Source organism: Botryllus schlosseri, chromosome 4 (genome assembly GCF_051294905.1).
Source record: "Botryllus schlosseri isolate E-star chromosome 4, Bs_hap1, whole genome shotgun sequence".
Classification (NCBI taxonomy): Eukaryota; Metazoa; Chordata; class Ascidiacea; order Stolidobranchia; family Styelidae; genus Botryllus; species Botryllus schlosseri.
The window spans coordinates 6,673,129-6,688,018 of NC_137239.1; the positions used below are offsets into that span (position 1 = coordinate 6,673,129).

At 40.5% G+C, this 14,890-nt stretch overlaps 1 long non-coding RNA gene across 1 annotated transcript in view; it reads left to right on the forward strand.

Moving 5' to 3' along the window:
• The window catches only part of LOC145436951 (uncharacterized), a 300,821-nt gene that overhangs the window by 24,679 nt on the left and 261,252 nt on the right, over positions 1-14,890 (forward strand). The gene's annotated exons all lie outside the window — the stretch shown is intronic.

Here is a 14,890-nt window from a genome sequence, read left to right on the forward strand (position 1 = left end):
CTAGACTTAAGTGGTAGGCTACGTCGTGCGAATTTGATGCAATTCCGGTATGCATGGGCGATGTTTCGCAATAGACGAACTCTGTCATGCAAGATAGGCTTGTTTGCGTCATTATTGTAACATAAATTCTGATTCGCGCAATGATCGCAATAATTAACGTATGGTTTCATTGAATGAACATTAGCAACTACAAAATATTTTGAGTTGCACTAATTGTAAATATAGCATGGTTATTTAGAAGTTGTATAGAGTCGTGCGAGTATTCACCAAGTCATGCTTTGGATCTGTTTTTGTTTCTGGTTAATTGGTATATTCAGTAATTATTATCAATCTTTATAGGCGTAGTAAGTGATTACTATCAATGACGTTAGTTTTGGATTTTTACCGGAATAACATTTAAGATTTGCATTATTCAGATAGGACACCTGGTTCTGTTTTCTGTAACGTTTATTCACCGTATTACTTCCGTATTCCATTGCTGTAAGAATTTCAAGTGCCTTGGCTAGTAAATCAATGATTATAATCAAATAAGAAGTGGAGTGTGTTTGTGATACTGGTCTATGAATGGCAAACCTTACTACGTACATCAGGTTGATTCTTGGAAAAGGGGTGAATCTAGGGATGGTGTGAACCTCTGAAAGGTTCCCGTTCGTGTGAGCGCGAACCTTTTCGAAAGGCTCTGTGTGAACGCGAAGGTGAACCTCATGACGTCACGTGACGTCTTATTGCTAAGTTCAACTCTATACATTTCAGTGAATTGATGTATTATGAACACGACCCCTATGCGACAACTCGGGCCACATTATGCCACAATGCTGAAGAAATCTAGGCCTACATACTGACAGACTAAATGAATCAACTGGAGCAATCAAATCAATATCTTATGTAGCTTTGCCAACAATTTCTACGAGGACTTGCAAAGGAATATGAGCTCACGCAGTAATTAACGTTCTCGGCTAGGGATGGTGTGAACCACTGAAAGGTTCAGGTTCGTGTGAACGCGAACCTTTTTGGAAGGTTCTGTGTGAACGCGAGCGTGAACCTCGTGACGTCACGTTGCTATTTCCAACCCTAGATTTCGGTGAAGAGATATATATTAGTGTACGCAATACCTTGCGGCGACTCGGGCCACATAATCCCACAATGCTTAAGTATACGTACTGAATTTTTTACATCTGACAACGATATCAATTTCATTGATTGGTTGCATAAGCATCATTCCCTGACTACCTACACGGAGCGTAGTTCGCTTTTGATGTTCTGTAATTGCGGGCCAAGCTCACAGCAGAGAGTAACTAAATATTCACAAACAGAAAACTGGGTATTTCGAGCAAACTTTTGTAACACAGTAAGTAAAATCTATAACATTGTCAAGGTGCATACATGTTTAGTGTTAATTTTTTATGCTGCCAGCGTCATGCATAGAGCAGCTAGCAGTTGAAATGCATTAAATTTCAACCAAGGATGTTATAATGACGTGAAAATTGTAATATTTGAAAAAAGTTCCACAATGCAGAACATACTAAGGTTCGTTTGAGAACGCGAACCTCTGAATTTCCAAGGTTCACACCAGTGGCGGCTCGTCCTATAGGGCAACTGGGGCATTGCCCCACCTAATATTCTGTTCAATAACTATTCTTTACCATTTATAGACGCACACCAATCTATATATACCGAAATCACAGCGAAAATCGTATTCTTCTTGTCCTTTCGCTTGTAAATGCCCGTATATAGCGAAGTCTGCGAAAATCGAATTCTCTTCCGTGTTTTCGCTTTGCGAATGCCTAGCCGGGGCATGCCCCGGTAGCGCTCATAACAAGCTTTCACTGTCTATTCTCTCAAAGCCGCGCACAATAAAGAAACGGTGATTTACTCTCTCCTATTCGTAAAATGGCCGAGCAAGCGGGGCAAATATGCCTGGTCGCCCCTAAGGTGTGATGTAACAATCGTATCTATGTCTGAACTCGATTACCGTAATATGCGTTTAGTCGACCTTTGCTGGTATAGGTCGATTTTGATGGTGTTTCACACCATGAAAACTCTTGAAACTTGGTATGTCATGTCGTGATGGTGGTATTTAACACTGCCCCAAGTTTCAGGGTATCTACTTAAAGTTTAGGGTAATAATTCCGTTTCCGAAGTTGAGTGTGTGCTGATCCGTCATGTATCGCAAACAGATTTTACTCAAAAGCCGGTATTGGTATCCATTGATTTTGACGATGTTCAATACTGAGATCGGATAAGAAAATTGGCACGGTAAGTCATGATGTTAGTATCGAACGCTGTACCAAGTTTTAAGTTTGTCACTGAACTGTGTTAGTGGTAATTTCGTTTCCTAATTCGAGTGAGAGCTGACTCGTCATTTATCGCTAACAGATTATACGCAAAGCCGGTATTGGTATCTATTGATTTTAACGATGCTCCTTACCTAGATCCGTCATAAGCTTTTGCACGGTATGTCTTGGTTTTAGTATCGAACGCTGTGCCAAGTCTCAAGGTTGACACTCAGTGATTAGGGCAGTAATTTCGTTATCAAGGTCGAGTATGGTAGAGATGTGCTCCGATCTGACACTTTAGCATACAACGCATTGCGGATTTCACGCAAAAGACGGTGTATCTGCGGTAACGTTAACTGAGATGATGATATCATTCTCAGTTTGCATTCAAATATTTACTTTGATATTATATTCTCCAATGTCAATTTCACCGTGAAATTGTGGCCTTCAAGCCATTTGCTCACAACCCCTGCTGTCAAGCGCGATAGCTATTTCGTTTTCGATGGCGGCTAACAGCTGATCACTTGATCAGCCTATTCCTCAGTAAATTTTGCGCAAAATTCGGTGTTGGTCTGTTCGCATTAATTTTGACAGTGTACCATACCGAAAAGGGCCATGAGACCACTTCTCGATGATGTCATGTAACAGTGTACTAAGTTTAAAGCTTTCATCCACGTATTTATGCGGTAATATATTTTGCAAAGGCGATTTCGCAGCTGACCTATAGACACTGACAGTAATAAAGCCGTATGCGTCGTGTTACAGTCTCCAGTTTCAAGGCCAAAATCTCCTATGCTGTACCGAGACTGAATTTCCGAGGCTGCTATTCTTAGTTCTTCAGAATGATGTTTTGGATTCAATATGACAGGCCCAATCTATGAGATAACAATTGCGTATCTGTCCGAACTCGTTGACCTTTCTCTCGAGTTATGATCATTTCCAGGTCTAGTGCGAACCAGACATGGGGTAATCGCGATTAGTAATCATCGTAATCGATTACGACGATTACAGCATTTTGAAGTAATCGTAATCGTAATCGATTACATTCGAAAAAAATCCGAAGTAATCGTAATCGTAATCGACTACTTCCCATATCTAATCGATTTGTTTGTGAAAGAACGATTACTTTTTGTTTGTACAAGGTCTATGACATAAACTGAATATTCGTGAACAAGAATGAGATAATATACCAAGTTAGCGTTAGCACAAACGTCTGTTTTCAAACGCCACTGACTCATTATTACGTCAGAAGTATTAGCTCCGCTCGTAATTGCGTAACAAGTATCCACACATAGTAAACAGACATGCGATGGACATTGTAGTATGATTGTAAGAACACCTCCCGTGGTGTATATCAGGTTATCAATACACTACAGAAGCCGCTACCTCGCAGCAGAATATTGATCACCACTCTGCCTATAGTTTCAAATAGTAACTTATGTAATAATGTTTGGTTGTGCTTAGTTAAACGCAGTTTACCATTGCTGCTTGGCGAACATGAGGCCTACGTACGCACGTGCACCTGACGAAGATTCGTAATTTTGTACTCGTCGAATAAGACATTGCAGTTTCCACAACGAAGCATTACAAATAAACAGCTGCTAGTATATATCATAACCGAGCCGTGCTTAGCCGTTTCTCGTAACAGCAGCTCGCTGTATATGTATTAAGTTGAAGGCAGAATTTTTATGTTAACCATATCTTATTCTCATATAACTACTTGAAACGGGCGTCAATCGTTATTTCACAGTTCGTTACTTAGCATTTAGTTTAGACCTATCGCCATAACCATCCGCTTATATAGCCTGACATGTTAGCGTGGGTTGTAGCTAGAATCAGCAATTCAGCCAAAACAGCAATTCTCCTGTCCAACCGTTGGTCAATTTTCAAAAGTGAATTTCGTCAATAATATTGGTAATTGCATATATATTACTATTCATTTATAACCTCTATGAGCCCCGAGTGTCAGATTTACCTGTAAAGCTGGGGCACGTAATTCATATTGATAGCATCTGGTATGTTGTTATATTTACTGTATGTTGTTAATTCGCGACCTCCAGTCCGTTGTATAATCACAATATATTGTACTCGCCCAAACGTAGCAGACTAAAGGAATATCTTTTGTGAGACGCCCACACAAATTGTCATGGCTTTATTCTTTTGTGGATGCGCCGGGTGACATTTGCATTGTGGGCCCAGATTGGAAGGACAGGAGTTATTAGTCCCGCCGACTCAGCGCGGCTATTGACAATGGACGAATAGCCTACCCTAAGTTTCGGCCAAGGTGTTTCTTTGGTATCACATCCCGTGGAGTTGCGTGTTGGCCGAAACTGCATATGTGTTTTGGTGTGTTGTGGGATCGTGATGCGGTAATGACCGGCTACGAAATGCCTGTTCCCATAAAATATAGCCTATGTATGTTTTTTCTTGAGGGGAAGATGTATGCATTTCAAACCCAGCTATCTACTGGAGCAGGGGTCACCAACTGTTTTGAAACAAAAAGCTACTTCTTGTGAAGTGTGTGCTGATTATTGCGACGACCGACGGGTAACCTCGTACTCCCGTCGTTTATCCATGTTCAGTTGGATTTCTTCACTTAGAGTAAGACAATCAAAGCACTGGGCCGGGTTTCCGCCCCTTACCAAGAAAAAAAAACGCTCACTCGCAGGGACTCACACCAGCTCCTCCAAGCTCAGTTGCGTTGCTGCAGTGCGCGCAGAAGCGCCGGTCTCCGCGTCTAGACTCGGGAATATTAACTATATAGATTCCCGTTGAGCCGCCGCGTGGGCGAAGACAAGCAATGCCCGAGCGACTGCGTTCGTATGTTCCTTGGCGTCGGCCGACCCATGTTCAACTGCTGCTCATATGAAACGAGCTCCAACTATCAAATCTCTCATTTGGATATTTGCTACAGCGCAGTGGTGGCCATACGAACGGGGGAGCTTTGGCGAGACTTACCGCCCCCCTATAAGTATCTATCCGTATCTTATGGGGGGCTTCGCCCCCTAGATCCCTCTTTTGCATCTGTTATTATTATCTATCTATCAAGGTTTGGCCAGGTGCTGGATTCGGCCATGTCTATTTTTTCATGTGTGCAAAGATACACGACATTGAAACTAAGTAATTCTACCGCATGCAGAGACGTGATGATTATTGGGATATGGTACTTCTCTAACAAATGCAGAGATTTGATGATGATTGACACATCTGTACGGAATCCTATTCTTGCCTTATACGGATTTCCATGTTTATTGGTCATTATCCTTGAAAAAAGCACATAATCCCAATAAGGGAGCCCTTCGGCCAGCCCCCCTGGCGACCGCCTACCTCGCCCACCCCAAAAGCCCCCACTACTACAGCGACCGCGGTCGACTCATTTGGTTCGCGTTGGTGACCCCTGTACTAGAGATATTTGAATCGCAAAGCTCGAAAAACATTTACAAGAATTAATTAAATTCTCGAAAATGCTCTATAATATATGTTGGTTTACGAAATACTTTTGAGTCCCCTTCGAGCACGCTCCCCACTCTATTAAGGAATTTGGGGCGCGGCAGGTAAAGACCTGGCAATAATGCAAATCGTTGGATGAGATAAATTATCCACTATTAAGTTGGGCAATTGATATATTATGACGTAATAAGCAAATGACGCATGATGAAGAAAGTTGATATCTCATTAAGCCTTTTCATCGCAATCCTTGTATTGTCTTCCCATATATCATTTAAGATTATAGTCCCAAGCAAAACAAATGTAATCGTGAGTAATCGTGATTACTTTTCAATGTAATCGTAATCGTAATCGACTACTTCCTGATTTTGCTGTAATCGTAATCGTAATCGTAATCGCGTGATTCCGAAGTAATCGTAATCGCAATCGATTACATTCATAAAGTAATCACCCCATGTCTGGTGCGAACATGAACCGTGTTGAATCTTTGTTCCGTACGCCGTTTACGCAGTTACCACACTTCACGTCACAGCTCACCGGCGGACCTCTCGTGGCACATACGTTAAAATCACTGTTGCCGGCAAATTCATGTTACCGTACCATCATTAAGTTACTTGTTTACGTTGGAAAACGTCATTGTGACGTCATCTTAATAAAAAGTCGCTTGCAGCCTTTGCCCCACCTCCCGATATTGTCACGAGCCGCCACTGGTTCACATACAGAACGCGAACGTGAACCTCACGTTCACATCATCCCTATTCTCGGCCAGACCGGGCATTGTATTCGGCGTCTTAGTATTGCTACCTTGATATTGAGCTTATAGTGTAAATAGGGTTTCTATACTTGCTACCGATATTATGCTTAACAAGTTATACGGGAGTAGCCAACACCGCAATCATAAGAATTCGGTTTTTATGATACAATAAACTATTCAAATCGAGACGGACCCCATACGCCTGCTAGGTTTTTTACATCAGACAAATATGTTTTCGTTATATGAAATTCATTGACTGGTTAAATATGCCAGATTTGCTGAATACCTAGATCCGTGGTTCTTAACCTTTTTTCGGCAGCGCCCCCTTCCAAAAATTTCCTGGGTCTGGCGCCCCCCTCCCCCATTCCAAGTACTGTAGTAAAAGCAATGGGTGAGTGGTCGGAATCTGGTTTGGGGTTGAGACTTCACTATTAGACCACTCGACTAATTACGGGTATAATTGTATGTGCTATTATCGGTATCAAATACAGGTTGTCACCAACCATCGGAGAAGGACTTCGGAGGTAACAAAACTATGCAGTATCATCCTTTGTGATACGATGAAGAAATATTCTGACGGGGATTACTCTCAAAAGTGGCACAGTACAGTGCCTTTTCGATTTCGACACGTAGTGCGCTGCAGGATACGATACCTAGTTCAAAACATCCTGTGGAAAATAATCCGAGCTATTAGAGCTATGTATATTTTGGTGCCGCCATATTTTAGGTAATAGTTGTAGGCTACTATAGGTCAGTATAAGTATCAGTTGATTAGTATTTTCATCATTTCAAAAACGCCACAAAACTGCGTTACAAAGAAAAGATAGGAAGATGTCGAGACGACTTGGAGTAGCCAACGTAACGTGTTTAACGGGGAATTGGCAATTCAAAGGTACGCCAAACAATTTTACATGACTTAAAATAAACCACTGCATTCTTGGAAACATCGGCGGTGGATAATTCGTGATGACCTCAACGAAGAATGTTGTGATTTGACAGATTTTTTCGAGTTAGTTCCCAGTGACAAATCAGGGATATAGGCCCATAAAACTACACCATCTACTGTGAGGCCATTTTTCTTCAGCACCTCCCATACCGCTCCACTGAGCCCAGCGCCCCCCATTTCGCCCCCTGAGCGTTTCTGCCCTGATCAAAATCTAAATCGTTGGAGACAAGGTTAAGAACCACTGACATGGATTGTAACGTATTTCGCTTTTGATATTGTGTGATCACGGTTCAAGCTCACAGTAGAGTCCCTAAACATTACCAAACAGAAAATTGAATATTTCGAGTCAACTTCTCTAACAAAGCAAGTACAATTTTTGAGATTGTCAAGGTGCATGCTCGTTTACTGTTGATATTTTATGCTGCCAGCGCCATGCATAGAGTGGACCGCAATTGAAATGTAAAGAATTTCAACCAAAGATGGTATATTGACGTGAAAAGTTGTATATAAGAAAAAAATTCACAGTTCAGAACCTACCAAGGTTCGTTTGTGCACGTGAACCTCTAAATCTCTGAGGTTCATGTTATGTTCGTGCATTTTACGTTGGTATCGTTTGTCTCTTAATTGTCTAGGATTAGAAGGGCAAGTTTTTGTTGCAGTTAAATCTGAGGAAATATGCATTTATATTTTCACTTTTTGTTGCAGTTAAATCCGTGGAAAGTTGCATTTATATTTTCACAAAAGTTGCACTAAAATACCACATTTTTCTCGGTTGACTAAACAAAAAGCATTGTACATTGTGCAAGTGCATGTTGGCCTGGCGTTCCAGACACTGTCATCGACCGAAACCCCAAAAAAACGACTCGGGGCTTTCCGACAACATCAAGATTTTACAGCAAGTAACGTGTCTAGCTAACCCCTGTAGCGATTTTTTAGTCTCTGAATAGTGTTGTCAGATATCGTGCACAGCTCATAGTTCAAGATAGCATGATATTGATGATCATGCTGTTTTTGTTGTATTTGTATTTCCTTAAAAAAAGTATTTCTTCCGTCGTAACTATGCCCGTCGCTCATGTTAGACAGCACAGCGTTGTACCGACGTAAAGTTTTAAACACGTGTTTGTTCAACTGTGCGGCCTATTTTATATCGATATCGAAGTCATGCGGCCCGCTGGCTCTACGAACTTTAAATATGTGGCCAGTGTCAGGTTTTGAATAAGCGATCCCGGTAGGGGAGACCGGGGACAATTGTAACACTTTTCGTATTTTACAACATTACGTGTTTTTCTCGTGGAAATTTCACTTCCAAAGTTTTATATAAAGAAGCCAACAACTCGATAGTTGATATAAAAACTATATTGGAACTCAATCAACAATCAATCATGGTAATTTTGGGTCGCAAAAATCGCTGCTCAAATGTTACAATCGCCCCGTACCCAGGGGCAATTGTACCACCCTTGCGGGGCAATTGTAACAGTGTTATTTATAACTAAACACAAACTAAATGAACAACGAAAACGGAAGCACAAATTGTAATATTGCATGAAACTAAAGGAAGAGACGTTTGAACGCTTCCAGGCTACGTCCCATCGCATTTATGGCATCTGAATGGAATATCACCCTTTGTGTCTTGTTCAAGCTTAAAGTGTACAAGAGACACATTCATTCCACGATCTCCCTACACATATTCGGCCTCTTCTACCAAGGTTCTGTTGTTCAGCGTGCATAATGGGTTGTTCATTCGGTCACCTGCGAAGGTGCGAAACCGACCTGGCTAACATATCTTGGTTGAATGGACCGATGATAGTATAGTTAAACGAGGACGCAACATTGTGTGGCGTCAAAGCTATAATGACATTCTTCTGTGCTGTAGAAAATTAACATAAATTGTTCACATCAAATATCAAAATGTAAGTGGGCCATGATCAAAGTCAGAGGACGAGAATTAAGCCATGACTGTTGAAGTTCGACACACCAAAAGTCGATCAACATGAGAAAGAGTGGTTGAATCACGAAAATAACCGAACCGTCACATTCACATGACCACTATTGCACGGCCGATGATCATGTTAGAATCGGTATCGCAAGGCAGTATCTGTTCTGGTGAACTTCTCGCTGTTGCAAGATTATTCTGCAGTAATGAATGGTAATAACAACATATGAACAAAGACATTCAGAATTATTGATGACATATTGTAACGGGGCAAAAGTAACAGAGTGTTACGATTGCCCCTGACACGGTCGACCATGATTAGTGTCTCAGTATGGTACCTTCCCGGCGATGCAAGTCCTATTCTTTCCATCATCACGGTAGACTATAGTAACATTGTTCCAGCTACACATATTACGTTGTAACTACTTGAGGTACTATTCGTCTAGACAAATTATTCCATACCAGAAAAACTTTACTCAAGGGTCAAAAATTTCGTGTTTTGCAAATTATTCCGGGGTTTCGCATCGTAGCTCAACGTAACTCCAGGTATAATAGGAGAGATAACTACTGCATGCGCACTTAAAATATCAAGCTGATTTCTCCATCCTACTAGCGGCGAGGTCGATTGTTACATTTGCCCCTAGTTACATTTGTCCCCGGTCTCCCCTACTAGATGTTGTAACCCCATACATCCATTTTCCCGCCGTAACAATCGTAATCGTCGTGAATGAGGGTGGTGGGTGACCTCTAACAGTCTGTATTGTCTTCCTTCACTATAAAGTTATGTTATCATTTGCATGGTATCACATAAGTCAGAACAAGACGTGACGGTATGTAAAATGCAGTATACAATAAAAGGTTCCGCTTCCTGCGATCGAATTTGTATCTTTACCCCCAGCAACGTATTTCGTGGAACTAATGAGTAGAGGTATTTCTTTGAAAAGCTTCTGAGACAAAAATACACGGTAAATGAGTTCGAAACGTTCCCCATGCCCCGTTAATAGAAAGTGCCCGGGAATTACACCACTTAATATTTGTCATTCTAAAGTTCCAAGTGTTTCTGATGGTGGTTTCAGTTCCTGTTCGAAATAGTTTGAAGGCTCATTCTCACAACGTAACCCTGCAAATAAGTTCGTTCCATGATCGGCCGAGTGTGTGTCAACTGCGGAACTGTTAAGAAAGTTACGAGTTCAATGGAATCCGAAGCATTAAATTATACTCCCCAGTCCCCATACTTGCAATTTCAATTGTCATTCCGAGTTCATACTACAGTACCATTAGGTTATGACTTATGTGTATTTTACAGCGAGACATAGTTCTGTAAATGCAGTAATGTGGTGTATATCAGATAATGGAGTATAAGAATGCAAATCATCTCGTTTTCTGAACACCATAGCGTTGCTATGAAAGTGCGAATACACAACTGTGCTTCAATATGGTACAGATTCCATGCGGTTAAGGTTTCAATTCATTTGGATGCGTACCCGCATCATACAGCTACACAGACCAAGTTCGTTATATACACATCATATATACTATGGGTTACCATCAGAGTTGGATCAATTACATTATTTCAGTTCAATTACAATTACAATTACAATTACTTTCATGAATGTTTCAATTACATTACAATTACAATTACTCCATGCTAATAATATCAAATTACAATTACAATTACTCCTTGCATGCTTCAATTACATTACAATTACAATTACAATTGCTGCTGTTGAACATGTAATTGAATAATCATAAATTCAACCGTGCTCCTTGACAACCGTAGCGTCGTATTTAACAACAATTCAAGTCTAGTTCAGATTGTGTAGCATTAAATGCGTTTATGTGCGTACATAGTATGCTATGTAAGATGTCATCGCGACGTAATATAAGCGTGTTTTGTATGCTCGGTAATTATGGCTTACGTAATTGGAAATGTAAAATGTTATTTACCTAATTTCCCATGGGTTAGTATTAAGGCTAGGGTGCAGTATGTCGTTGAAAAAGTATTATAATATATGCACGTGTTGGATTTGCGTATATAGTATATAATTAAAAAAATAATATTATTTTTATCGAGGGACGGAGGAATTAGGATGAGGAGTAAAAACAAAACCGTGCTTTGTCAGATAAGACGTTATATAATATCCAGTGGTCTGGTTAGTTAGCCAGACGAAATAACGATGCAGCATCGTGACCTGAAATCGTATTGTAGATTACCAACCCACGGATAGATGCGCAAGATGTGAGTCACGGATGAATGTACCGACAAACGTACTGCAGAACCGGCTAAAAGCAACAAACTTTGTAGTCCTAGAGCTGGCGATCCATGCGTCCAAATTTGATGCATCTGGTCTTTATCGTAAGCTATTGCATGTACTAATTCCGAAAATACAAAATAAGATCTCGTCAGGGCAATGTAACTGCTCCAAAATAGCCGTTTAAGGCCGAATGTTCTGAAAAGTGAGAGCGCTGCAGCAGCATGACCACAACAATTACCAATTACGCCCAGCGATTGTTCAGGACAATGCCGATTCCCAGACTTTCACGACTATTTTGGGATGGTACCATTGCCTGGAAATATACTTTTATTGCGGAATCAGTGCGACACTAGCTTTCGATTAGGACCATACATATCAAATTTCGACGCTTGGATCGGCAGCTTTGGGACTATCAATTCTGCTGCTTTTAGCCGGCTCAGCAGTTCGCTTTTCGGCGTATTCAATCGTGATTCACGTGTTGCGAATCCATCCGTTGGTTAGTAATCTAAAAATTGTGTACAATGGCAGCCGAGGCATAGCGGTGAAAATAAAAAAAACTTCGGGCGCAGTCAAGGGATTCCGCGAATGGATCCACCAAATTCCTTGTCGACATCCAAAGAGAATGCATTATAAGTCAATTATTTTATGTTGTGCTTGTCAGGTCTCAATAGCAATTTAATGTAATTGAAATAGTAATTGAGCAAAATTTTTGTCAAATTACAATTACAATTACAATTACACAAAATAAAAATGCTTCAATTACAATTACATTACAATTACATTGACAAATGTAATTAGCTACATTCAATTACAATTACAAATTACAATTGATCCAACTCTGGTTACCATACGTCCTCTTTTGAGAGGAAAGTCCTCTTCTTTCAACAAATAGAAAGCGTCCTGCGGGGTCGCCTAAACGTCCTCGTTTTTGAGAAATTGTATTCTTTTTCTAGAGAAAATGTCAAAATGCGATCAAAATCTGTACCGTGACGCACCGCACGCCGGAGTTAACAGGACAATAAACGATAAAAATGGTAAGACGGATATTTCGGACGTCGAGATCAAAAAATTGTTTTACTTTTTTCTAGTTAACACAGCAGGCATTTCGGGAGTCGAGTTGGAGAAATTTTTTTTTTTCGTAGACACAGTACTATTACCAAAGAAAATTCAAATTCACCAGCTTTTTTTCCGGTATTATAGCTTTCAGTATATTTCGAAAAGTGCCTCTTTTTTCGGATCCCAAAATATGGTAACCCTATATATATGTAATAGACATATTTGATACCCTTACTGTAACGACAACTTAGGGAAGCGAGTGGCGCAGTGCGCTAAGCGACACCAATAGTTCTTGGTTCGAGTCTCGGCTCTACCATGTTTCTATGTGTCGGAAGTTATCTGGGCTCCTCATCGCCGATCCCGCTGCACTAACAGTATGTTGAAAAGCCCAGACACAGAGCAAGCCGCGCTCTCATAAAGTCGGCAGCCGAGAACCGAAGACGGACGCATGCGAGAGAAAAAGAGTGAAAGAGTGAATGCGCTGGTTGAAAGTCGTCCAATGAAAATAGCACTGCATGATGTCAAAGAAACTGAACTGTACTGTGAAATTGAAATGTACCTATATCTGTGTCGTGACGCGTAAGGCCTAAACGGCGAAAAGCGTCACTGTATAATACATCTGTAATAATAATAATAATAGCTGTAACGACAACTTAAGGCGAATGACATTGTGGAAGAACAATAGTACAAATACAATACATGAGTATTGTACTGACAAACGAAAGACAATGGTACAGCCGTGTTCCTGACCCACGACAACGGCGATTGATCATCTTATTGTGCTGAACGACAAGATACGCAATGAAGAAGATCTGTATCCAAATACCACACTATTACACGGGTATGTAAACATGGGATTCTAGTACATACTTTTCTCTTAACTAGGGATGGTGTGAACCTCTGAATGGTTCAGGTTTGTGTGAACGCGAACCTTTTTGAAAGGTTCTGTGTAAACGCGAACGTGAACCTCATGACGTAGCGTGACGTCATATTGCTAATTCCGACCCTACATTTCAGTGAAGTGACAGCTTATGTTAATGACCACAGCATGCCACAACTGTGAAGTACATATTGACGTCTTAAATGTCGCCAAATGTATCAACTGGGGATATCTAGTGATATAATAACCCCGCAAAATCAATATCTTCCGTCGCTTTGTCATCAATTTCGACGAGAACTTTCAAGGTAATATAAGCTTATACGCCTTAATGGCCTAGGCCAGACCGGACAATGTATTCGGCGTCTGAGTATTGCTAATGCTTGATATTGAGCATAGTGTAAAACGGGGTTCTATATTTGCTATCGATATAACCCCATTAAAAAGTTATACAGCAGTAGCCAACACCCCCATCGCACGGATTTGTTTTTTATGATACAATAAACATATGAAAACAAGATTGACGTCGTACGCCTGCTAGATTTTTTACATCAGACAAAGACATCAATTTTATCGATAGGTTGAATAAGCATCGTTCGCTGACTACAGTGTATTTCGCTCATAATGTTGTGTGATTACGGGTCAAACTCACAGCAGAGAGTTAATAACTATTCACAAATGAAAACTGGATATTTCGAGCAAACTTTTTTAAAAAGCAAGTAAAATATTTGAGATTGACAGGGGTATGCCTGTTTGGTGTTGATTTATTTTATGCTGCCAGCGCCATGCATAGAGATGGTGCGAAGTTGAAATGCTAAGAATTCCAACCGAAGATATTACAAAGACGTGAAAAATTGTAATCTATGAAAAAGGTTCACAGTGCAGAACCTACCAAGGTTCGTTTGTGAACGTGAACCTCTAAATTTATGAGGTTCACACACAGAACGCGAACGTGAACCTCACGTTCACACCATCCCTACTCTTAACCGATCTGTCAGCATGAAATATGCGTAATACATTGACTTGGTATAGCAAGAAATAAAATGTACGCCAACTATTACGAGATATTCGAAAACGAATCATAGACGAAATGAAGGCCCGGAAAACTGGACAAATTATAAGAGCTCGGTCCTATATTACCATGCAGATGCAGATATCCACTTGTAGGATTTGACCTTTATTCTGGACTTTCCATCCATGTTCATAACTACAATGTGATTCAATGATCGATATCATGACGTAGGGCGTATGCATATATAGTGTCACACCATTGCATTTGCATCAATAGAAGTTGTAAAATTAGTTGTTATGCAGGACGTAAAGCACACTGTCTACTATCAAAGAAA